At 39.9% G+C, this 26375-nt stretch overlaps 1 protein-coding gene across 21 annotated transcripts in view; it reads right to left on the minus strand.

Moving 5' to 3' along the window:
• Window positions 1–26375, minus strand: part of CELF2 (CUGBP Elav-like family member 2) — a 689599-nt gene that overhangs the window by 233955 nt on the left and 429269 nt on the right. Inside the window, exon 1 of one of the 21 annotated variants that reach the window (XM_048836628.2) lies at window positions 16226–16245. The exons of 19 other annotated variants lie outside the window; for them this stretch is intronic. The gene's annotated coding sequence lies outside the window, so the exon portion shown is untranslated. Of the gene's footprint in view, window positions 1–16221; window positions 16246–26375 lie in introns of those variants that run through there. One more of the 21 variants, XM_075124549.1, reaches the window with a different exon arrangement.

A 26375-nucleotide genomic window follows, 5' to 3' on the forward strand; every position in this document is an offset into this window, starting at 1 on the left:
TGAGCGACTGTGCCAAAAACAGCAGCATGGCCATAGCGGCGCCGGCAGCGGCTAGGACTAGCTGCCCAAGCTCGTGGGCTAGCCCCAGCCGATACTAGTTTCAGTGCTGTAGCTCGAGCGCAGCTAGCGTCCCTGTCTACCTGAGCTGGGAGGCACGGTCCCAGCTGCAGTGAAGACATACTCTGGTGGGGGTCGGCTGAGACTTCAGTGAAGCTGATGCTCCAGCAACTAATGCAGTGAGGGTGCGACAGCTCCCATTATGACGACTCAGGAACAATAACTCTGCTAATCCAATCACTCTTCTACTAATGAAATAACTCAGTGTTGTTCTGAAGTGAGGTTGTTTTCACGAGGCTAGCTTGACTGCAGTATCTCAAATACGCTAACTCGAGCTAGCTGTTGCAGTGAAGACAAGCCCTCTGACTGGAATTACCTCCCAGGGGAAGTTGGGGAAAACCCACGGTTTAAAACGCTTTAGATTGGACAAAGCACTTAATTTTACGATTCTTTCCATTACTTTTTCTCAGAGGGCTTTGGCTGCCCAACCCTCACTGGACTTCACTGGGAGTTCGATAACCAAAGCCTTGAGGAGCACTTTGGAAAAAAAAAAATATACACCTTGACTGTGCAAATGGATCTACATGGGTGCCTGCTTGGAGAGCTAAGCACCGGTGCAAGGGTCCACCTACATGTTTCCAACTGCAGAATCAGGGCCTTAATTCAGAGAAACTTCTTTATGATTTTCGAAATTTCGGAATACACACACAGTATAAGGGATTCACTGCACTGTCCAGAGCTCAGCAGAACAGAGTTTGGTCATTTGTTGCTTGTTTGTGCATACAGCAGTTGCTGTTAAGTAGGCAACAGAGTTGCCATAATGTGACTATACTGCTGTATGGCACCTATTGAAAGCTGTTGATTGTTCAACAGTGTTTAATAAAATCATAATTTAGTTCTTCACACTAGTAAATTGTATTAACTTGTAAAAAAAAAATCTTTATACACAGAGGGTATAGCCAGCCAACATGTGCAGAGGGAATACATATGCAGCTCAATCTTTATACAAATATTTACAAACCATAAAAATTGAAAGCTTTTTTCTCCCTTTGCAGTTCACATTAAAATAGGAGGAAATTATTTGTAAGATTAACTAGAACTGTTTATATGCCTTCTAGAGATGTGTGCCTACAAATGTTTTACATGAAACATCATAGTTCACAGACAACTGTTACTAATTTCAGCTTTTGTTCAATACTTTTATGCTGTGTATACCAAAAAATTACAATTTTAAGAAAAAATGTAACACTTATACTTTGTATTTTTATAGTGCCTTCCACCAGTGAATCCCAAGCAATTTATAAATGTGAAGAAATGTAGGTTCTCAGTACCCTTGTAAGGTATTATTCACATTATACAGATGTGAAAATTGAAGCACTGGGAGATCAAGTGTCTTGACCAAGGTCACAAAGCACGCCAGTAGCAGAGCTGGGAATTCCCCAGATTCCTTACTTCCAGCCCTCTACTCTAACCACTACACCATGATTTGTCTTATCTTTAGCTTATGATTTGTCTTATCTTTAGCTTCTACATATAGCTTTACTACATACCAATGGTACAACCAGGACTAAATATTTTAAAACCTTATATTGAAAGCTCTTTATGGAAGAGACAGAGTCTTCTTTTATGTTTCTTAAGTATAAAAGAAGGCTTGGGAAGTGCTCTTTCCATTTTGAGAGATGGTGGAAACAAAAACAGCAAATGTAATAGCTATTAGACAGCTATTTTTTAAAATCTTGGCCAAAGTTAAGCACCTGCAGCACTTAAATAAGGGGTTGGTTTTCAGAATTGATGAGCATTCAGCAGCTCCTGCTGAAAATCAGCCCTTTTCTTTAGATGCCTAAATGTGGTTTCAGGGGCCTAACTTTATGCATCTTATTTTGAAAATCTTGGGCTACTGATTAAAAAGCATTCAAATAAATCTCGGTTTTCCCCAGAAAAATCTATGCTCCGTGTTCAGAATGTAAAATAGCGAAAGAAAGGTTCTCTCTTTCTGACAGATGGTGTTAGCTGAACGATGGGAAAAGTTATATTTTTTGGAAAATATTGACTGCAACTATATATGTAAGAGAACAAATTTGTTGTTAACCCACACACCCCTGCATATATAAAGCACACTAGGCTTTTAAAAAGTAATTCTGTAGGACTGAACATAGAGGGCTTTAACCTTTGAGTCTAGTGACTATAAGATGATCAGCACTTTCTGAACTTGGTTTAGGTTTAGGTGTTTTCAGTGGGGCAGGACCAGAATTGCACTGGTGATATGGTGAAATTCCATTAGACACTATCCACTGCAAGGGATTAAAGGGATGGAAAATGTTATAACCAAGAATGTTTCTAATGCCTGTGTCTGCTGAGAATTAGCTATTATGATTCATGATGTAAGCTAATTGTGACAGAGACCAAAATAGAATTCCAGCTTCTCCAACCTCCAGCCCTACAAAATTGGCTGGGGACCATTTTATGAAGTCTCAAATACTTTGCTACAGCCATACGACAGAGACTAGACTGAATGAACGGGCTGACCCCAATTTGGTGGTATAACTATATACCTGACCGGAGTCCCAACACATTTCCCATGCCTCTCCATCTTGCTGATACATTGGTGTGACAAATCCTACATTCCTAACACCAGTTTATTAAAAACCAAACACATCCCTACCATGCCCTCCTAAAAATCCAACAGCAGCAATGCATAAAGACCACTTATGAAGCTTTTACTCATTATCAAGATGAACACAATTCCAGGGCCAGATGCTGGAATCCTTGGGATCCAAACAGGGAAGTCAAGGCAACATGGAATGTGGTAGCGTAACCTATGTCTGATAAGTGTTGCACTCTGTCCCCCTCTAGTGGCACCTAACCCTAGAGATTGATGAGTCTGCTATAGCCTTAGCTAAGAGCCATGTGGCTTTTAGCTCACGCATTTAGCTCCAGAAGCCCCAGGTTCAATCCTGCCCAATGACGAGGACTAGGCTCTGTCAGCAGCACACCACATGGCTGATTGCTAATGGTCAGTAGTCCACCAGTTGGGTTAGGCTGTCTCAATAACAACAGTTGGTAGTGGAAGAGAGAGTACTTAGGAATGGGAGAAAAATAAGTGTCCATTATAGTGGAGTTAGGAGGGAGGGACAAGTGGAAGTTTGTCCAGCAGGAACAAATCCAAAGTATTGGAGGAGCAGGACTCTACTAGGATCAGGGTTCAAATCTACACCCACTATTGTTACCTTCTCCTCTGCTCCATATTCTTCATACCCCATTGGATCTTGTCATTAACCTGGGTTTTAAGCTCTTTATGCAGGGACTGTCTCTACTGCTTTTTCCTTACAGTTTTCCCATCGACAAAATGGAGCCTTGATCAGCCCTCATAGGGCTACTGTGATATAGACGGTAAAAGCAGTTTTAATCTGCTATATCTAGCCCTAACAAATGAAGCTTTTGAAAGTAATTTTTGCCTGCACTGCCACTGGATACTTCACAAAGTGAAATAGAATCTCTACTTCCTTCAGGGCACCTGCTTTCAATTACTAGCAACATACGGCACCTTTGGATTTTGAGTCTTTTCAACATCTGTAGTTTGGAGGTATGTATCTGTTGCATTCAGATTACTGCTAAACCTGCAGAATGCTATCTAGCTTTCAGTGGCATGCTTGAGAAACACTAGAGGTAGACAGTAAGTAATGGTATTCACAATCACTTTTTAAAGACTGATAAACCAGTCTGAATGAAACCCTTTAACTTGTTCAGAAACCTTACCCCGCTCCTGTTAGAAGGTTCATTCAGCAGCAGCTTGATTAGAAATTCAGCCTTTACTCTAAAGGGAATGAATGAACTGTGGTGTTGCTATGCAGCCAAATGCACCAATCCCTTCCTCATCGTCTTGCAGGAACTCTCTGAGTAATATATTTCAAAGCACTTCTAACTGATCAGCAGAACTGGCCAATCACAGCTGGTCTCTTTGCCCTGGTTGCACAGTGGGCCAGAGCTTCATGGCTGGCCAGTTTGGAGAATGACTATAGGTGCAAAGTTAATTCCCTTTTTTTCCGCATCTGTGGATTAATATGATTCAGTGTATTACATTGTATAATAACCTGCTTTTCCTTCCACGTATTATGCAGCTATCACAACTTTCTGCTCTGTATGCTCCAAAATACGACTGGGTGACTGGCCCACACAAACTGTACAAACACTTGAATAAACCCAAATCAATTTTCATCAAATAGCAAAGAACATCTACTAGTGCATGTCTGGCAGAAGACTGTGGGCGATATTTAAACCAAGAACTCTGTGCTGCCTGCCACCTACAATCCATCCTGGGACAGGCATTACTTCAGCATCACCACATCAAGTTTGGAGTTTACAAACTTTATAAGCTAAAAGGTAGCTTATATCTGGGTTTGTTTCACTGCTAATCCATGGGTAGCTCTTGTTGAGCTTAGCAGTGGCACTTGGGAGCTACTGAAACCCAAACACAGGGTTAGAAGACGGAGAGAAAAGGCAACAGCAGCAGAGTTAAAAATAAATGCTACCATTAAGTACAGAATGGAGATCCATGAATAGAACAATCTAATTTCTAGTTGCAAGAATGGGTGTACATGGATGCATCTGCTAGGGCCTCTTGAGAAATGGTGTGGAAGTTTTATTTGAACTTTGGAGAATATTCTTTAATCCAGAGGACCTGATAACATTCTGCTGATCAGAATGATCTGCAAATGTATTGCTTATTTCTGTAGAAATTATATTGAGTAAAACTGCATCTTATTCTTTCTACTTAAGATAAAGAACTGAATTAGTCCCCAATGGAATTTCACTAAATTCTTTTGAAGTCACTGGAGTTGTACCTTGCAGGAAATCTGGTCCTCAGTGGTTCTCTCCTTCTTGGTGTGTCCCTAGTACCTCCATACAATGTATGACACCTTTTTGTAGTAGAAATCAAGAATATAGAATTATGCCTAATTCTTTCAAATTACTGCTTATATTTGAAAAAAATGCCCTACAAGAAGAGGAGGGGCTTTTAGATTGGAACATACTTGGAAAAGAAGACTAAGAGAAGACCCACCATTTTTTGTATTCTCTTTATATTAATTTATATACAGCAAAACCCATGTCAGCCTTCCCCAGGCCTAATGGTCAGCAATATGGAAGAACTCTCAGCAAGGCCATAATTTTAATCACACTGTGTTATGAAACCACCTCATATAAGTAACAGTCAGAAAATTAGCATGGTGGCCACTATTAGAAGATTTCATTTAGGGACTGGTGCAAGCAATAAAACTCCAATCTGGACTCCAATTAGCGTGACCAGATGTCCCGATTTTATAGGAACAGTCCTGATATTTAGGGCTTTTTCTTATATAGGCGCATATTACTCCCCACCCTCTGTCCCGATTTTTCATACTTGCTGTCTGGTCAGCCTAACTCTGATGGCGCAGGATGTTAACACTTCAGTTTGGCATGTTGCAGAGACATGGAATAATTGTAAATCTGCATCCATCCTCATGTTTACATTCCAAAACCTTCATAACTCATGGGTTTTGGTTCAGGACTGTCTCTAATTTAATTGTATTCATACCTGGCTGTAAGATTAGTCAAAGCCTAGCTACTAACTCCCTCTTCTCTGTCCTGATGTGAAGCCCTAATCCCTGTATTTCATAGCATCATTGAAATATAGGGCTAGAAGGGACCTTGAGAGGTCATCTAGTCCTGCCCCATGCACTGAGACAGGATCAAGTAAACCTACAAACCTACAAAATCCCTCACAGGTCTTGTTCTTAAAAACCTCCAACAATGGGGATTCCACAACTTCCCTTGGAAGCCTATTCCAGTACTTAACTGTCCTTACAGTTAGAAAGTTTTCCTAAATCTAACCTACGTCTCCTTTGCTGCAAATTAAGTCATAACTTCTTCAATGGACATGGAGAACAATTGACCCCTATGTGCTTTATAAGAGCCTTTCACATATCTGAAGACTTCTCAGGTCCCCCCCCTTTCCCCCGGTCTTCTTTTCTCAAGACTAAAACGTGCCCAGTTTTAAAAACCTTTCCTCATAGGTCAGATTTTCTAAACTTTATATAATTTTTGTTGCTCTCCCCTGGACTCTCTCCAATATGTTCACATTTTTCTTAAAGTGTGGCACCCAAAACTGGACATTGTAATTCTGCTAAAAGAAAAGGAGGACTTGTGGCACCTTAGAGACTAACAAATTTATTTGAGCATAAGCTTTTGTGAGCTACAGCTCACTTCATCGGATGCATTCAGAGACTTCCCCAGCGCCAAGTACATTCATACTAACTGCATAGAATTTTGTAGTGCATTTTTGATAAGTATGTGTTAATATATTTTCATGACAGATTAGTGACTCCAAAGGCAACTCCGGGAATGATGGATATAAATATTGTGTGTATATTTTCACAACAGATTCTCCTTACACACTCCCTCAGAGCCACTGTGGTCTTACCTATAAGAGGTTTGCATTTCATTTGCACTAACCATGACGGTCTATTAAATAAACAGTATTTGATTAAAATATTATGCAGGACAGATTTCAGGACACAAAGAGCTCTGAAAATAAATCAGTTTGTAAAAAATTGTTCAAACATGTATTAACTTCCATTTCAGCCTTGCAGAATTCTACTTGCCAACTTGACTGGTTTGAGTGATTTTTTTTTCCAAAGGGGATCAAGATACCATTAGAGATGTTGCTTCATTCTGCTCAACATGTTTCCTAATTTTAAACCGATATGAGGCCACTCTCAGCGGATGATGTCACTTCCCTGACATGCTTTCATTTTCAATGCTTTAAGCTGTTAATAGCTAAGATAAGGAAGTTTGTTTGCAACTAGCCTTGGCAGACTCAGATTTCTATTTTTTTTAAAATAATTTCAATGGATAATATTGATGTTCATTTTAAAGCTTTTTTTTCAATTGTTATCAATTTAAATTTTCACAGTGGTGGAAAATTAAAATTAAAAAGCATTTTTAAATTTTTATTTATTTAAATGTTCTCAGTTGTGGGAAATGTGTGTGAGGCTGTCAGACAATTATTTAATGACAACAGACACTGAGATTCAAAAAGTTTAAGCTTCGTAATCACCAAAACACGAATGAATCATCATGTCAAAATTTTAGTATTAAAATCAAACTCCAATTTCTCAAGCAGCATTATGCTTAGATTGGCGACCTGTAAATTTCAGTTATCACCAATGGAAATATTGTTTGCCTGTTTGTGTGTGGGTATGATGAAGTTAACATTTATCAATATTTACTGATACAAATCAAATCCTTCCAAGCTTATTTACAGTAAGTGAGTCTTTGCTTGATCTTGTCATATATTGCTTGAAATCTTATCAATTTAAAAATTGAATCTTTCTGCCAATTGTTGTAGCTTGACAACCTCTTTTTACAGTTAGCACCAGGAGAGGAGAAGAGAGAAAAACTTGCCTGAAGGCCCCACCTAAAATAACACCAGAAACTGACCATACAAAGTGTGCAAAGTAAACCAAGTGAAAAAAATTGGAACCATTATTTCCCCCCGCCCCCCAATCTCTTTCAGTTTTAGTCATTTTAGGTGTCATTTGTAACAACGGATTAAAAAAAAAAAAAGACAGATGTGCAATTTTTTTTTAAACTGACAGTGTTTAATTTGCCCAATGTACCAAAGCATGGCAGCTTCCCTAAACAAAAAATGATCTTACAAATGCTATACACTGTACAAAACAATCATAATGAGGTGGATTAGTTGCTGAACCACAGACTTAACTCTAAATTCCCTTGCTTTTTGATTAATCTCCCCCCCGCAACAGTAGATTTGTCACTGTGGTAACGTGCAATTAAAAAAAGACAAGCAAATCACCACCGAATCAGAGGGGGGGAAATAGAAAAAGAAAGATCATATGAATATGCATGTGTGTCTTTTAAATGCACTTTCATCTGGTAACAGAAAAGACTTTATAAACCACAGTCCTTCTCTTTGAGGATGTAAAAACCTCATGGCACTTTTTGGAAAAGTAGGCATTCACCCAGAATCTCTGTACAAAATGTCCCTTTCCCTCTTCCAATTATGTGTGTTACTCAGGGTGGCTGAATTTCAGAGGAACTGTACCTATGGCTTCATCTGGCATGGCACAGCGATTCCTAACTGCCTTTGAAAGGGCCCTTAGCTCCCCAAAGGATCAGACCCACAGATCATTTCCATTAAAATATCTTTCAAGACAATGCGACATAAGAAAATTGTTAAAATACCTCACAATCCCATAGATCAAGCGATCGCTGCTTCTCTGCACCTTTTCTCTTTATGAGCTTCCTGGTGTAGGTTTATATCAGACCTACAACCTTTCTCTGAGCTTCCTTTGTGGCTTGGTAATATAAAAAGTGTCATTTGATCATTATGCTAAACCACCCGTTCATTGGTAAAGTTTTCCCCCCAGTGAGCAAAATGCTTTGACTTTATTGTTTTGAAATTGAGGAAGAGTGGGACAACTATCCTGTAGTTCACTAAACAAATGCAATAACCTGAAATAAAAATATTAATTTGCTGCAGAGTAGTAGGCAATTGGGATTGATATGTACAACTAGATTCAGCTACAAAAAGCACCATTTTGTAGCTGTCGGAAGGAAGTGGTAAATACTGTGCAAGGTCTGTCTCCTCTTCATGGGAGGTTAGGTAGCTAAGCCCTAAACTGAGTGTAAACCTTAAATATAAATCACTTAATTGCTCATTTCATTTGATACCTAAGTACTTTAAGATAATAAAAAAAGCATTAAAGGATTACAAGGATAGTCTATGGGACAAATTATATACCCATCTCATAAAAGAAATATTAGAAATAGAGACTGGATCTCAAAGCTCTCTCCAGAATGTGCAGTGTCATCTAATTTTAGATGATTCCACAATCCCTGGAGAGTTTACAGCCAACCCAACTCAATCAACTGACTTATCGCTATGACTGCAGGTCACATGATCTCATGAATGAACTATCATATAGGTCGGTTACGTGTTGTCTTTTAATTGAATGCACGTTTTAGCCTTGGCATTCATGCTCTAGATATCAAGATTTTAGATAATTGGTGGAGAAAAACAAAATATACTGGGACCTGCAATAATTCGGCTTTGCTTCGGACAAACAGTGCCAAAATAGATGTTAGTAGAAGCTCATATCTATACATTTTAATTTCTAACTGTATTTAATGCAGGTGTAAAACGCGCGAGTGACAACTCTGTAGAGGGATGCTCTGTTTAGTCACAGCTCAAATGCCACTGGCAGTTGTACAATGTGAACTTGCCCCACATTGCCCCACCAACGTAACAACTTGACCGGGAGGGGTGAAAGGATAGTTTAGTTCCACAGTCCATCCAATTCCTGGCCTGTCTGCTGAGATGTGTGCAGGATGTGGTTGTGGTTGCCTTGTCCACTTGGAGCAGGACTGAGACCACCAACTTGTTTCACACACGCCACTAGACAGCCTGCAACACTGCAACACTTTCAATCACTACCAACTCAGGCTATATTAGAAATGGCAGCAGAACTCACTGAAAGCCCCTTTCGTTCTTAATCTCCTGAGTCATACTTTTTACTGATATGTTTTAAAGAGTCATGCCTTCAGGGAGACTTCCACATATGGTTCATGAACCTTTTATCTATCCATTTGCTTATTTAACTTTATAATCACAATACTGATGTAAAATATGTGTAAGCAGTGTCAGGATGAGCTTCACCCTGACATCTGGTTGTGAGGTGTGGCAAGTTGTGGAAAAGAACTTCAGGGGCTGATATCATTTGCATTGGCACACCCACCCCGCCTAGAATGAGGCCATAGCTGCCCAAATGGTCAGTTTGGCTGCTGTGGGATCCCCAGTGTCTCTGTTATTGGGGCAGGAAGGATAAATTGTTATTACCCTGATTATGGGAACTGTGCTTGGAACTGTACTTGGCCCTTTGTTATGATGGAGGGACTCACCATCAACTAAGTAGCACTCGCTAGGCAAGGGTCATGGGTTCCAAAACTCTGAACTGAGAGAGGCTGGGGACAAGTATTAATACTTGGTGGCATGGGCCCCTTGGTGAGGGCCTTACATGCTAATTGCACTTCCTCCTCTCTCCACTGTGGAATATCAGAGCTAATTTTGATTCCATTAGGAGTCTAGTTACAGGCTGCTGAGCTCACTTTGGGCTAATGGTGCACCAGCACTGAGGCTCCCCTACTACAAGCTGAATTCACCAAAGAGCTGAACTGACTAAGAGCTGAAATCACTGAGCGTTGTGTTAAGTAGTGGGGGAGCCTGAAGATATATTGTGGAGCAGTTCGTGGGATGGCGGGAGCTGCTTGTGGGCTGCAGAGTGGAGCTGAGCGAAGCAGTTTGTGGGGCGGCTGGTGGAGCGGAACGAAGGCCTATGAAGCTGTGGGGCGGTCAGCTTCAGATCATGTAAGGTGCCCCTTACCTCTCTCTCTCCCCTGCCCCCCATCTCCACCCAGGTTGGGAGGTAAAGCTCTGAAGATAAACTTTCGAACTCTGGGGCTCCCCTGACCAGGGACAGAGACTTTTGGGTCATTGGACTTTTGGGACTTTGGGTGATTTGGGGTTGCTGGACTCAAGAACCAAAGGGAAAGGGCATGCCCCAATTTGCTTGGGGTGGGTTTTTGCTCATGGGTTGTATTATGAATCCTGTTGGTGGTGTTTCCCCAACATAATGCCACATTGTTTCTCTCTGTTATTAAAAGGCTTTTTGCTACACTCAGACTATGTGCTTGTGAGAGGGGAAGTATTGCCTTTTGGAGGCGCCCAGCGGGGGTGGTATATATTTGTCCCAGATCACTGGGTGGGGGCTCGAGGCGGTTTTGCATTGTGTTATTGGAATTGATCCCCTAGATATTGAACCCGGCCCTTGTTGCTGCCAACTCTGACGGGCAGAAGGGTTACATATGCTACAACAGTAATACCAGTAATGTTTGGGTTTCAATATATGAACCAAAGTAATGCTGTTAAAGCTTTATTTAAACATGCTGTTGGTCAAAATCTACCCTTAACTTACAACCTGTGCAATCCTACTGAATTCCACAGGGCACAATCTGACCCATGAAAGTCAATCATTTTTTAATGCTATGTATCTTAGGGTTTTCTATAGTATCTATTCACCACAGTATCTAATGCTGCCTAGAGGAATGTTCTGAACAGCTGAGTAGTTAAAATCTGCTCAATTGTTGCCATTCAAGAGACAACTAACAATTGCAAGCTATATAGTTTAACTTGAAATAAATAAAAACAAAATAACCAAGCAAGACAAATATTTTTCTTACCATAAAGTTTATTACAAATACAGCTGGTCAAATTACTCACTGTGAATAGTATGCTTTGTGAATATAGCTTATTTTTTCTTTTTTTGTGAACCATTTTTTTTTAAACTTTAAGGGACCAGATCCTTAACTGAAGCTACACTGATCAGCATCAGCTGAGAAACCAGCCTTAACAAATTAAGGAGTACAGCTGGAGTAATAAGAGTTGACTGTAAACAAATAAAATGAATTTGTTACTATATTGGAAGGATAAAGAATATTCTCTCTTTATCCTTGGATTAAATAGGGAAAAAAATCACAAAAATAAAAAAAAAGGGTATCATTTCTCTTTAACTTGGTTTAAACAAGTTTCTTAGACATATTATGATTAGTTATGGACAAACTTGAGCAGTCTGGATACTTCAGGCTTTTCTGAACTATCCATGCCTCTTAACACTGTAAATCATGAATTTCCACAACCCAGAAATGGATAAAAGAAAGCCAAATTGTGTGTGTGGGGGGAGGGGGTGGGCAGGAAACAAAATTCACTGAAGACTTTCAAACTTTTTTAACCCTGGTTGGTTATTTATTTTAAAGAGAATTGTCTATCAATTGGATTACTTCCAGGAAAGTCTTAAAATACAGTGAAATCCTGGCACCACTGAAGGCAATGGTAAAACTCCCTTTGACTTCAGTGGCCCTAGGTTCTCTCATAACATTTGAAATAATTCAAAATAATAAATCAGATAAAAAGTGAACTAATTAAAATTTCAAACAGTATATGGAACCCATGAGAAGTATGTGAAATAATCAACGCAAATGATCTGCTCTCTTGAGTACCTTCTTCTAAGTCAAAGGTTCTCAAACTTCATTGCGCCATGACCCCCTTCTGACAACAAAAATTACTACAGGACCCCAGGATGGGGGAACGAATCCTGAGCCCGCCCAAGCCCTGCTGCCCCGACTGGAGGGGCCAAAGCTAAAGCCCAAGGGCCACAGCCCCAGGCGGGGGGGTCTGTAACCCGAGACCCGCCACCCGGGGCTGAAGCCCTCAAGCTTTGGCATTGGCCCCAGGCGGCGGGGCTTGGGCTTCGGCCCCGGGTACCAACAAGTCTAATGCCAGCCCTCGCGACCTCATTATAATGGGGTCACCCACTTTGGGATCCTGACCCACAGTTTGAGAACTGCTGTCCTAGAGGCTGTTCATTGACAGATATTTCCGCTGTCACACCGCTATCCCTGATGATCTATTATTTTTCTTTTGTTCTTGAAATAATCTCAGGTCTGATCCTATGAATGCTTACTAGTTATCATTTTGCTTTCCTACCGTTAGTATTAATGGGACTATTTGTGGTATAAAGCTCTACATAAATGGGTATTAATGTGTTTGCAGGATAGGGTCCGGTGATTTCAAACTTGAGACTACGGTTGAGACTCCTACTGAACGTAATGTAGCTAAATCTTCTGGATGCCTTTGAAAACATAAACCTTGCCTTTTTTGTCTGCTTTGGAAGCACCACATACACCCATACCACTATATTCACACACAACTGCAGTTGTTGCCAACCCTTGTGATTTGCCCCGAGAGTTTTGTGATAGATGGTGTGTTTTACAAAGCTTCAGCTCCTGGGAGGCATGTGACTCTCACCATTTAAAAAAAAAAAAGTTACTTTCTAGCCCTGGCCCACATTGCTGCAGAGAAAAGCTTAGAAGTATGACTCTGCTGCACCCTAAAAGTTCAGAAACCAGCAGGCAAATATGAGAGATGATAAATGTATTTCTTTCTTTTTTTCTTTCAAGATCATGTGATGTTAAGCCATATCACATGATTTTCAGAGGCCTGACTCATTATTTTTGAGCTCGTGGGATTGGCAGTACCATAACTATTGTAATTTATTACCATTTTATAGGCCATATGAGGGATTTGCTCCACTGAAGTAGAGGGAATTACTCAAGATTTACTTTGGCAAAATTGGAATCAGAATCTGGCCCTTTGGTCTGATTTTTGTGTTCATACAGTTGCCACCGAGAGAGACACTCGTGTGAAGACACAGTGTACAGTGAATTAGATAAACTGCAATCCACGAAGAGGAAGAACTTCAAGAACTCTTTGGCTTAGAGCCTACTACTTCGAAGATTTTCAATTTCTTGAGGCAATTATATATACCTCCAGCTCAGGGACTTTCATCCCTGAGCCATTTTGCCCAAACCCATTTCTATCAGTTGGCAGAGAGCATATGAAGTTGTAGCCTGAGATTAAATATTCCAATTTACATTTAAAGGGGAAATTGCAACTGACTAAAGTGTCTGTGGTCGTTCCCATCGGAGGAAACACACATGGTTCTTAATCATATAAAAGCAGATCTATCTAAATGCAACATCTGTACTTTGGAGCCCCGATCCACAATAATATTCGCTGGATGAAAAACAGCATATTTTTAGATTTTTAATATTCAAAAACAAGCTACAAAGAAATTTCTTAAAGTGCCTTGTAGTATTTTAAGAGTTAAAACTACCGAAATGAAAGCACACTGCCTGAGGCCAAGTTTTTCTATAGCCTATATACTTCATTGCATTTTCATCTCCTGTGTCCTGAAAGCTGTTATCGTGAAGTGTGCTGCTACATGCCTACTGCTGTTCCAGAAAGCTTTCTACTCAGCTCTGAGCTTGCTTTTCAAGGCTTTAAAACTCTGCTGCATGGGGGGAAAAAGGCAGCAGTCACGTGGGAGATGTTTTTGTCATCATATGCGCCACCTACTTCAAACACACACAGTTTTAAACACTGCACTATCTAAATAATGCACTTAAACCCTTCCCCCTCCCCGAAGCAGACAGATTAATTTCTTTCTCCCATACATTGGTAGCTCTTATTTGTAACAACAAATACTTTGCACTTATATAGTGTGATTCCTATGAGGATCTGAAAATAGTTACTAACATCTGTGAAATAAGTCTCAAACTCAACATGAAGTAAGTAAATCTACTGATTTTATAGATGGGTATATTATGCCACATAGAGGAAGAAGAACTTGCCCAAGTGAATAGCAGAGCCAGGACAGAACCCAGAAGTCTTAGTTTCCTTGTTCTGGCCATTAAACTGCATTGTTCTTAAAAATAACAAAGGCTATATCAGTGTGTCATATTTTGCATTTTTAAACTAAAAGCTTTCAAAGGCAGAATATTAACTTTCCAGGGAAATACAGATACACACACACACACAAATAGATACTGCTGAATAAATTACATATAAGAGCCAATTTGCAAGAAGAACATTAATGTATTTTTAATGGCTGAGCTAAGGATAAGTCTGTATACAGTATTTTAATTCTAGTACATTAGCATTGCATTTATACATTAGCAGCTAATGTGATAATGTCAAACTCTCCAGTGGTTGTGGAATCATAATAAGGTTGTATTAGCATTAAAGACAAATGATTTAACCCCCTGAAACTACTCAGAGAATTTTTACGCTGTCCCATTTTTTGCATGCAAGATCAAAGCTGCAATAGGAAACCAACCAACAGATATGAAAAAAAAAAATCTTGTTGGTAACGTACAGAGTCAGTCTTAAAAGCAAAAACCTGTCTTCTCCCCCCCCCTTTTTTTTTTGCAAATTAAATTTTTCCATGCTCCCCAACCTATAAATATCAGATTTTTATGGAATGCAATAAATAACTTAATAATTGTAGCCAAAGTAAAATAAATCAATACCTCTGAAGATAACCAGCTTCTTAAGCAGAAATGTTATATTTTGATTGCTGAAAAACCACAACTAATGGTCTGACAATCAGCATCATTATATTAGGCCTGTGCAGTTCAAAGGCAATTTCTAGTCATTCAGAAATAGTATTTCAAGGCGTTCAGTCTCAAATGCAGGCATTGTGTGTACCCACTAAAGGTGAAGCTTTCTCTTTGGATTAACACTTATTCCAATGAAATATTTCCCACAAGACCACACCTAGGGTTTCCTTTATAAGGGCTCCATGGTAACTAGATTGTTTATCATGCTATTTAACTTGTTTTCCTCTCTCTAGATTAACACATAGTGAAATGAACATTTCCTGCAGGTAATTACCTGGCTGCATTTCAAGGCAGTCATAAAAATTACAGTTCCCTTTGGCAAGAGATTATGCTTGGGGGTAACATAATAAGGTGGTAGATTTGGGATTCACTTCACTCCAATTACGAATGCAATTTGGAGCTCTCTGGCATAACTTTAGCTGGAATTGACTTTCTTCTGACCAACATTCTTATCTTGATTTTACTAGCACATTTTCATTTGACCCACATAGTTTGTACTCTGGTGGGCCACAGTGTTCTGGTCTAGATCCTACATTCTTCAGTAGTTACATGCTGCCTTATGGATTGATTTTATTTTTTCAGCACTGTTGCTTGTATTTTCACTGCTATGCAGATGATACCATGGTTTGCTTGGCTCCGCTGCTTCCTAATCACCACAGTACAGATTCAGTTGTGGCTGATTGCCTCTGAAGACATTCAGTTGCAAAGGTCATGTAATTTCATTAAATTATATCCTAGTTAAAAAGGCAGAAGTTTTTATCTTTTGAAGGGGGAGCTTTGCCAGTGAAAATTCTGATTTTTTTCTTCTGCCTCTTATATTTTGTCTTTCACACAGATCTCATAGATCTTCTCATTCTTGGGCCTGCTTCACCTCTGTATTATACTAGTATTACTCTGGTGTGACTTCATTGCGTTTAGATTGTAAGCTCCTTGGGGCATGGGCTGTCTCTTGCAATTGCACCTAGGGTAATGTGGCCCTGATCTTATGGAGGCATTTTAAGTGGAACTGTAATACAAACAACAACAATTTCACTGACAACTGGAGTAACACAATAGTGAATCAGGCTCCTTGTGTTTTTCATCTTCACTTACCTACCTTCGCCTGATCACGTCCTCTGCCTAGACCACATTGAACAACTGTATTTAACTTCTTGTAATGCTCTCCCCAACTCTCTTCACTGCTTGATCTGTTTTAAATCTTTAAGAGACATAATTTTTTATTAGCCTTTACTTAAATTTCAGTTTAGTAGTCTTCACCTTTCCCCTCTTCATACCTTTATAAAATTCCTTAACTTTAGGTCAGTGCTTGTAGCTTATTAACATTTTCTGATATTCACCCATTTGACTTCTCACATTTAGAAACACTCCATTTTACTTTTTATCAGGTCAGATTTTTTTAAAGTGCTGGATGGGCCTCAGAAAGCTCACAGGTTTGGTTCAGATAAACACACAGATGCTTCGATGCTTGTTTGAACCTCTTGGGTAAGTAAATACGGGCCAGAGATTGGAAGATTTTCAAAGCTTTCTTACTTTTGGTCAGGTCCAAAATACTAAGATACTAATTTCTCTCCTGTGTGTTGGACCCATGTCCTTCAGGATTGATAAAGGCCAGCAATAAGACAGTGGAAATTGTCAGTGTCTCTATGTCTGAGGGAAACGTGCAAGCATCTAATCAAGAGGTCAACACTTGATGTTGATTGGTAGCTTCACGGTGTCACATGACTATAAACTATGCTATCCCAGTCAGCCACTGCCCAGATTGAGTAACCTTGTAACCTTGAGTAACCCTACTTTTTTTTTTTTACTCAACTATGAGGGGGTGGGAGGGTGGGAGAGAGAGGAGGAGAGGATAGTATGAGGGCAGGAAGGGTTGTTAATTAATTATTAATAATAATACCAACCCATGATACAACGCTAAGTTTAACTCTTGTCTGTGAAGTGCTTTCTAATCTTCACAACAGTCCTGGGAGGTAGGTAATTGTAAGTATTATCTCTTCTTTACAGGTGGGGAGAGTGAGGTAGGGCAATTAAGACTTTCCCAAGGCTTCAAAGCAAATCTGAAACAAAACTAAGATTAGAACTCAGGAATGCCTGACTTCCAGTGAGGTTCTTGAGGTCCTTAGCCAATATAACCGTTCTAGGAGTTATAGGATAGGCTGAAGTGATTCACTGTAAAGATGGCTCTGTTTCAAAAGCCAAAAGGCACTTCCAGGATTTATGACAGGTCTTCCCCCTGTGTTTGCTTCTGATATAAAAATAAATTCCACCATTAAATATCTTATGCACAGGTGGTGCGGGGAAGTATTCAATAAGACATCGCAACAAAAAACTAAACAGATCAGAGTGGGAAGTTAATTACCCAAAGAAATGTCCTACAAATATATTCCCCTCCTCCATGTTCATAAGGAGTGAGATGTTACAAATAGAAGTAAAGATTTTTGGCAAAGAGTAAAATCAATACATACATGCATAATTCAAACCAAATTAATAAGCATTAGCAGTCAAACTATAACAGAACTTATTTGAGTAAAACAAAACAAATAACCCAACAACCTCGAAACAATATCTGCTTGGAAATCCCCAAAGACAAACCAGCACATAAGACAATAAAATACTACTACCATTTGAAAAAAAAAATGACAGCTACCTGTCACATTCACACAGGGGAGGAACAGCAGACTTTATTTTGGAACTATATTTAAACAGTCTAAATTGGGATACCACTTGTTCATTATAGTTTCCAATTGTACTGTCGGCTACTGCCATGTTACCAACACATGATTTAATCATGAGTTTCATGATTTTGGGTGTATTTCTTAAAAGCTCCAGCTGCTAGAATCAATAGATTGCAAGATAATCTCAGCATTGGTTTTTTTTTTTTTTGAAGTAAGATTTAACACTCATGATGGCAGAGAAAAGTTTGAAAACATGAAGCACTGAAGTCACAGAACCCGGAAGGCAAAGAAGGAGAACTTAAAAACAATCTTCTGGGGTTTAAACCAATTTAATGATTTTTTTGTGTGGCCTGACTCATAACTGTTAAACTCTGAAGGCTGGCAATACATTCCAGTCTTGTAACTTTTTCTCTTTTACTGTGTAAGACTATGAGTGCTTTGCATGGAATGAATTCAAGTGTATTTGCTTGCTCTTTGCAATCTTCACCTAACTCATACTGAAATCAGTGCAAAGACTCCTTATTGACCTCAGTGGGAGCTGGATGAGGCTCTGTGTCTTGCACAAGGGAAGGGGAGGTGGTTAGGTCCTTCCCAGTCTCTTGCTCCTTTCCACTCTAGTGATTGGTTTACATGAAGGTATGCGCTTGAGGCTAGCTTCACAAGGGAAAGGGCTAGAAACTTACTTGTTTTTCCCCTAGAGAAAGCTGAGGGTCCAGCTCAACAGTCATTTTTTACTTTAAATCTCTAAAGACAGAGCACGTTGCACAGCTGTACAATTTCTGCAGCATAACCTGGAGATTGTAAAATACGACCAGTTGAGTCATAATGGGCAGTACTAGAGTCATTTAGTAGAACCATGTGCAGAAAAGGCACCTAGGTCAGGAAGTACTGAGTATCTGACTAATGCTGAAAGAAAGGGAGATAACTAAGACTTCAGGGAAGGAATCACAAAAACAGTTGTCTGCGGGGAGGAAACCAGGAAATTACAGACCCGTTTGTCTTAATTTTAGTGTTAAGGAAAATCCTAGATGCCCCAATTCAGTCAGCCAATTACCCTACTTGTGTGCTTAAAGTGACACATATGCTGAAGATATTTAGTGATGCGGGGCCAGAGGCCAGCATGTTCTTAACTCAAATTAGCAAACTTGGGGTAAAATAGCAATGAACTTGGCTTTCAACTCACATTAGACCAGCTCAAATTCAATCCCAGGCTCCCCTAATAGACTCAAGCTGCTAACCTGAGTTGCTGTGTCTTCACTGCTATTTTAATCTGAGTTTGCTAACCCAAGTTAAGAACATACTTCGCCCCCCCCGTGAAGACACACCTTTAAGGTAAGTCTACATTGCAGCAGGAGAAATAATTTCCAGCTCCGGTAGAGGCACAGGCACCAGCTTTGTTCAAGCGAGTGTGCTAAAAATAGCAGTGTCTGAAACCCTAAGTACTTGGGCGGTTAGCCTATCTCGCTGTCCACACAGCTGCAGCTACCCTGCTATTTTGACTACCATCGGCATGTCTACCCGAGCTGGATATTGTACCTCCAGCTCCAGTGTAGACGTAGTCTTAGTACGAAGACGACCTAGCACTTCCAGAGAAACGAGCACTCAGAATAACTATGTGACTGCTTCACAAAAAGTAAAAAAAAAAAAATCACGTTGAACACATCTGGTGGAATTGTTTGTGAGAACACAGAAAGCAGACAAGCAAAATAAGCGAAACAATCTATTTGGATTTCCAAAAAGGCAATTAAACATAGTTCTGCACAGTACCCTGATACTTCAGATAAGGGCTGAGAGGGGGGAAAACGTCCAGAGGAAAGCACTAAAGATTATCACAAGGCTAAAAAGTTAGCTCATGTGGAAAACTGGGACTGATCTCACTGCAGAAGAGACAGTTTAGAGGGGAAATTGTGAAAAGCTTCAAGGTGCTCAAGGGGATAGTGAAGGCTGACACAGACCAACTCTTAGAACAAGTGAGAAATTCATGGATTCGTGAACCCAATCAGAAAACAGTAGGTGGTATGGGAATGCAAGAGAAACTTTTTCTACGCAATGATGAACTTACCAAATGTCAGACCAAGGACAGCCAAAGAACGTTTAACTCTGCTTAAGAAGGGGCTTGAGATGAAAAACTGCTGATTATCTGACTGGTCCATAGAGTTGATTGAAGTCTCTTGGATTTCTAAGCTCTCTCTAATTATGCTCCTCTAGTAAGGCATCAGTTCCCACTTAAGGTTTTAAAAGTTGTATCCCTTTGTAAATATGAAATCTGAAAAAAAGTCTTTGATGTGGCTTTTTAAGATGGTATTTAATTTTTTTAAGCTCCCTTGAATGATTTTGTGAAGGGCACAGATATTAATGCATTTTCCATTGCATGATAATGGTGGTTCATCAGAACACATGACAAATTAGTCTCAGCATAACGATCAATGGTAGTAACAGCAAAAGAGCCACAAAAATTCTTCTCTGGAGAAAAAATATCAAACCAAACCAACCAAAAACCCAACACAACCTAAATTGATTGAAATCCTGTTAGAAATGAATGAATTAGTAATAATTCTTATTCCTAGCTCAGGGTCTTTAAAAGCAAAGCTTGTGTGGAGAGCACTCGTGTGTACAGAAGCTTCCAGTTTTCAGCTGAAGATATTTGAGGTAGAATACGAAAGGGGGGAGAGGGAGAGGAAAAATATATTAACTTCTACTCTTCTGAAGCAGTACTCTCAGCTGCCTGTGCTGTCTACCATGAGCCTGCAGGTGAAATGGATAACAGTGTTGCCAACTGTCCCTTCTTTTTTTCACAAATCTTACAATATTTGGTGTTTTTCTTAGAGCCCCAGCTCCTGGACTGAAGCAATTATATGAGAATCTCAGTTTTCATTTTAAAAATAAGTTTGTAGACCTCTTAGAGAAGGTTGGAAACATGATCTTAATGCATCCTAAAGGCTCAGAAATCAGAAGCCAAATATAAAAATAATACATTTTGTGTTCTTTGTATCTCATGACTTTTGAGACCTGACAAGATTTTTGAAGGCTCGAGCTGCCATTACTGCTAATAGTGCCTGATTACTCGTGGTAAAAATTAAATCAGACTACATTCAAACACTGAAAACATTGAGAAATTGTTGAGTTTTTGAATTTTCAAAAACTGGCCCAATTCCATAAAATCTATTACCAGCATGTGTGTGTGTGTACACAAAATGAGAATTTTTGAGTGATAATGGGTTCATATTTATTCAAAACGTCTTTTTAAAGCATAAAATATCCATTTAAAAATTTAATTCAGACCAAAAAGGGGGGCAGGGGGAAGACTTCCTGTGAAAAGATCTGAAATTATTAATTTTCAAGGTTTTGATGCAAAAGTAACCATTGGGCAGATGTTCTGGAAAAAGTGAGTTTTCTGGGCCACAAAAACAATGAAAATTGTACTGAAAAACATTCTTGTCACTTGCACAGAGCGCTGCTGATTGCTCTTTCTGTCTGAGCTGCACAAACAGCATAGAAACCGCAAGCAAGCTGTTGTAAAGACTCAGGCTGCATTGTACTCAGCTTCCACTCTGCTAATGGTACTTCCTGTATAAAGGTCAGAACTCTGCAGGCCGAGTGCAGGAGCCCAACTTAACATCATTCATCAATGCAATGCAAACCCTCTTTTCTTGACTGAAAACGCTGGCAGTTATTCCTTCACGCACCTATCCTATGCCTCCGAAACTAGGATCTCCTCTTCTCTGGTTATTTTGTTTCTTGGTATGTATAGCAGTAACAATTTCCTGTGCTGCAGACAACTGGATCAATTATTATATAAAACACCCACCCAGAGGGAGCTAGAATCATTAGAGGGCAACGCTGTCCCACCTTCTCCTTACACCTCTCTCACTCCCACCCATTACATTACCGCATTGCCAACTTTTGCAGAGAAAAGGTTGAAAATGTGAAGCAAGTGTAACCTAAAGGGTCAGAAATGAGAAAGGAAATAAAAATAACCCAACTATTATTTTGTTTAAAAATAGTTTCATGATTTTTAACCCAATTTCATGATTTTTGAATGCTTGGAATAGGCCATCCTGACTGTAGAGTAAAGGGGTATGGATAAAGATCTGGGTGAGGATTTGCCTTAAAAGCTTTGGACTTATTTCTTTGGGGTAGGTACTCTGGCCTTAATTGAAAACACTTTAATGTGACCTGATTTTCAGAGAGAGGGGGCACAGCGTTTTCTCAAAACCAGGACCTTTCAAAAGAATGTCATAAAAAAAAATACAGACACCCTGAATCATTAGTCACTTTGAAGAATTAGACCTTATGTCTGTCTATAAACACACTGCTAGTGCTGTATGAATAATAAATAGTGTGATAAAACTGGACTAGGTCACTATCAGGATGAGGCTTTAAGAGGATTACTTGTTCTGTCAGTGGTCTTGAGGCTTCAGCAGAACTAGCTGATCTACAATGAAAAGACAGGACTTAGAATCATAGAATATCAGGGTTGGAAGGGACCTCAGGAGGTCATCTAGTCCAACCCCCTGCTCAAAGCAGGACCAATCCTCAACTAAATCATCCCAGCTAGGGCTTTGTCAAGCCTGACCTTAAAAACCACAAAGGAAGGAGATTCCACCACCTCCCTAGGTAACCCATTCCAGTGCTTCACCACCCTCCTAGTGAAGAAGTTTTTCCTAATATCCAACCTAAACTTCCCCCACTGCAACTTGAGACCATTACTCCTTGTTCTGTTATCTTACTATCCTATAGGCACGTTTGCTGCATCACTGTAGTGAACTGCGGTTATGTTCTTCACTGTTAACGAAGTTTTGACGGGAGGCCTTTCTACTGCCTAACATCAGCGCTGGCTCAGAACCTCAAAGGTATGTAGATGCCTAACTGCCACTGATTTCAGGATCTGGACCTCTTTCTCTCATTTGTCTTGTTAGCAGCAGCAAATTTTAAAATGTAGGTATTCCAGCGCAGTCTGATGGTTTTATACATTAAAGCTAATACCATGGTGTGACAGGGTGGAGTAGGCCCAGAGGTCTCCTTCTGGAGGCCTCAGGGTCCTGCCACACCTTGTCCCAGGAAGGAGCAGAAGAGAAGTCCTCCAAGGGCCTAGAGTGGTTGTGGGGAAGCAGGCAATGAGAGATGCTGCAGGGAGCAGCCAATCAGGGCTCAGCAGGGCCATAAAAAGGAGCTGTAGATCAGAGCAGCAGTCAGTCACTGCCTGGAGATGGAGAAGAAAGGACTGTGTTCCTGGCTGGCTGAAAGAGCAGGAGGACCACAGACAGCTCAATGCTGGCAGGGACTGGGATAGTGAGAGAGCTGCTGGCTGGCTGGCTGATGGGACTGAGGCCGGGGAGGGCTGCAAGAAGGTAGAATCTCCAGGAAGGAAGCCCTGAGAGTATGGCCCCATACCAGGGCTGGGACTACTTAAAGACTGAGCCCAGGGAGAGCTAGAGAGACACTAACTAAGGGTTACTACTGAGATAGACCCCTGGTGGACTGTATACACCAGAAGGGGTTTGTTCTGTTTCACATACATATATACAGTGCTTGTGACTCGGTCGGATTGAGTCACCTGAGAAACCACTGACAGGTCACCATAAACTAAAGAGCACAGACACGCCCAACTTGAAAGGAGCACTCGCAAGAGGTGAGTGCCGCCCCATCATCCATGGGTTTCAGGAAATGCCAGATTCAAACACCGTACTTACCCTGGAGGTAGGGGGAAGTTTGACCCAAGCAATATATGAAATACATTACATCATTCAGTTGAACTGAAGAGACGGGAGCAAAAATGTAATGGGAGAAAACAAACACACACACATATATGAAGCATTTCTTTGCTAACGAACACAAAACTGTAGCCAGCCACCTAAAGCCAGTCATTTCCACGCTCATCTCACTGTACAAAAGAATCACAGAATTTGCCTTCTCTAAGAGCCACAATGTCATTGAGCCCATCCCTATGCCTGGAACAGTTTGATAGTTGAGTAACTCAGCATACATCTATTTAGGAGTTGTACTGAGTACAAGTTAAGTTTAGATGCCTACTCCCCAGGACACTAGAAAGATGACACAATCCCTGAAATTTATAATTCTGTCAAATAACCAAATCTCATGCTTTTAAAAAGAGACCATCTGTACAGTGTTTCTTAAGAAAATGCAAGGAAACTAACAAGTAGTATTTCCTCCCTGCCAACAATAATGGTAATAGGTTACACCCAGAATCCTACTGAACAGTTTACATAATTCACAGCTTCTCTGGTTACATATTTTTGTAAAATACCACAGCCAGCTGGGATAGTTACCTCACTTCATTGTCCTATTGCTACTGCTCAGTCTGAAACGTCCTGCCATTAGTTTAAAATCTAGAGTGCACTTACTCCAATACAGTCATTTAACATTTACATCACACACATGTGCACACAAAATGTTTCCTGTCACTGAATGAGAAAAAACCCACCCAAACTATGGGCTGATGTGTAAACAGACGCTGCTCTCCGTTAGGTATTAAGTTTTATTTTTAGAGACCCTTGGAGGTGAAACCAGTATGGGTAGGTATTCTTAAATTCTACCTCAGATGTTTTAATAGTGCAGTTTTACAGCCGAGGGGATCTTAACAATCACAATGTGCTGTCAAATAAGAGACCTAATTAGTTCCAGAAGTTAATATTGCCACATTGTAAAATAAAATATATGGAACTGGAGATTTGTCTGGTAGGCATACATATTGCAAACATGAGAATCAAGCAGACTCAAAATGCAAAGCTATCCAAAATAACTAGATGCGCTGTGTTCTTTATTTCTGATCCTAAATGCCATCACCATTTATTTTGACACCAGTCCACCACTGAAACAATTAGGGCTAAAGACAATAAAAAAATTTTCAGAAGAGTATTGACTTTAATAGATCTATTTGCAATAAAATGAATTTTAATCTACTGTTCTGCTACGGGCTCCATAATACAAAATACAGACAAATCAATTGCTCATTGACAAAAAATTGCAAACGTTCAAATGCCAGCCATGAGGATAATCTGCATCTATACACCTCCACCCTTGTCATTTGACATTCACAGAGGAATTCATTCAGACTCTGAGTAATACACAAATGTTTTGCAAAGCTCTGAGCACTCTTGTGATGCTTGGTAAATAATAATGCGCCCTATATAGGTTATAGGAAGAAGCAACAATCATAAATAATAATGCTTTACATTTATTACTTCTATCACACCGAAGAGGTTTTAGTTGCTTTACCTGACTATAGTAACATGCATCCTGAAATCTGAGGAGTTTACAAATTAAATAGGCACTGCAGAATCAAAGCAATAGGAGGAAAAGATGCACAACACAAGATGTAGTTAGCTCTTATATAGGACTTTTCATCTAGCATTCTCAAAGCACAATGCAAATATAAGTAGAATAGTCTCCATTTTACAGATAGAGAAAATGAGGTCAACTAAGGTAACAGAGAAAGTCAATGGCATATCCACTGGAAAAAGCAGCCTCCCACATGCAACACAGAGTATTATTAAAGGGAGAATAACTTTTCTAGACAGCATGGAGACAAACATTTATAGTCTACACAAAAAATTATAATATATTTAAATGTATTTAATTATGGGAGCAGGCTGCCAAAAATAGCATGCAGGTAATACAATGGGAGTTTATTACCCTTCACCCATCATCCTTTGAGTATAAATCCCTAACAAGGAAGTTACACAAATACACGAAAGGAATAACAGAAGTTATCTCAGAAGAGGTCAATTAAAAAGGGGATCAAAATGGAAACAAAAAAGGAGAGGTATTCTGCTCAAGCTCTGTCCCTGATTGAATGCTGCTTCTAAATCCAATCAGCAGAGCAAAGTTAATTTTGACACTTAAATAGTTATCATCAGCCTTCAAAGTAAGCCCTTCTCAGATCTAACCTTTCAGTCTGGCCATCTGCAGAGCTAGGAAAACAGCACATCTGTTTACATTCAGAAACTTCTTCACAACCGTAAGAGCTAGAAAATAAAACTTAAAATTCTAGAGAAATTGATAGAGCGACCAAAAACTGCTGGGACGGTGGTCTGCTATTTCCTGGCTCAAACTTACTCCACTATTCTTTTTCAAAAGAACTTCGCAAATTATTTATCGTGCCACGGTTAGCATGTGGATGCTTCGAGATTTAGGCTACGTCTATACAGCTTTTAGCGACAGGTGTGCAGTGTCGCCGCGGTTTGTCGGCAAGAGAGCTCTCCCGCCGACAAAAAACTTCCACCCCCGAACAAGCGGCATTAGCTTTGTCGGCAGGAGAGCACTCCTGACGACAAAGCGCTGTCACACTGGTGCTTGTCGTTGGCAAAACTTGTGTCTTTCGGGGGTGTGTGTGTGTTTTGTTTTGTTTTTATTAACACCTCTGAACGACAAAAGTTTTGTGTCTTTCACTGCCAGCGTACACAAAGCCTTAGAAAGAGAGGGGATGCTAAGCATCTACTGTAACAGGATATATGTGGCTTTTGGACATCAGTTATTTATCTATGAAGCCGTCTACCAATTTTCATTTATTGTATTCTTTGTATGTTACTGAGAAGAGTACAACTGTTG

This window comes from Caretta caretta, chromosome 1 (genome assembly GCF_965140235.1).
Source record: "Caretta caretta isolate rCarCar2 chromosome 1, rCarCar1.hap1, whole genome shotgun sequence".
NCBI classification, from domain to species: Eukaryota; Metazoa; Chordata; order Testudines; family Cheloniidae; genus Caretta; species Caretta caretta.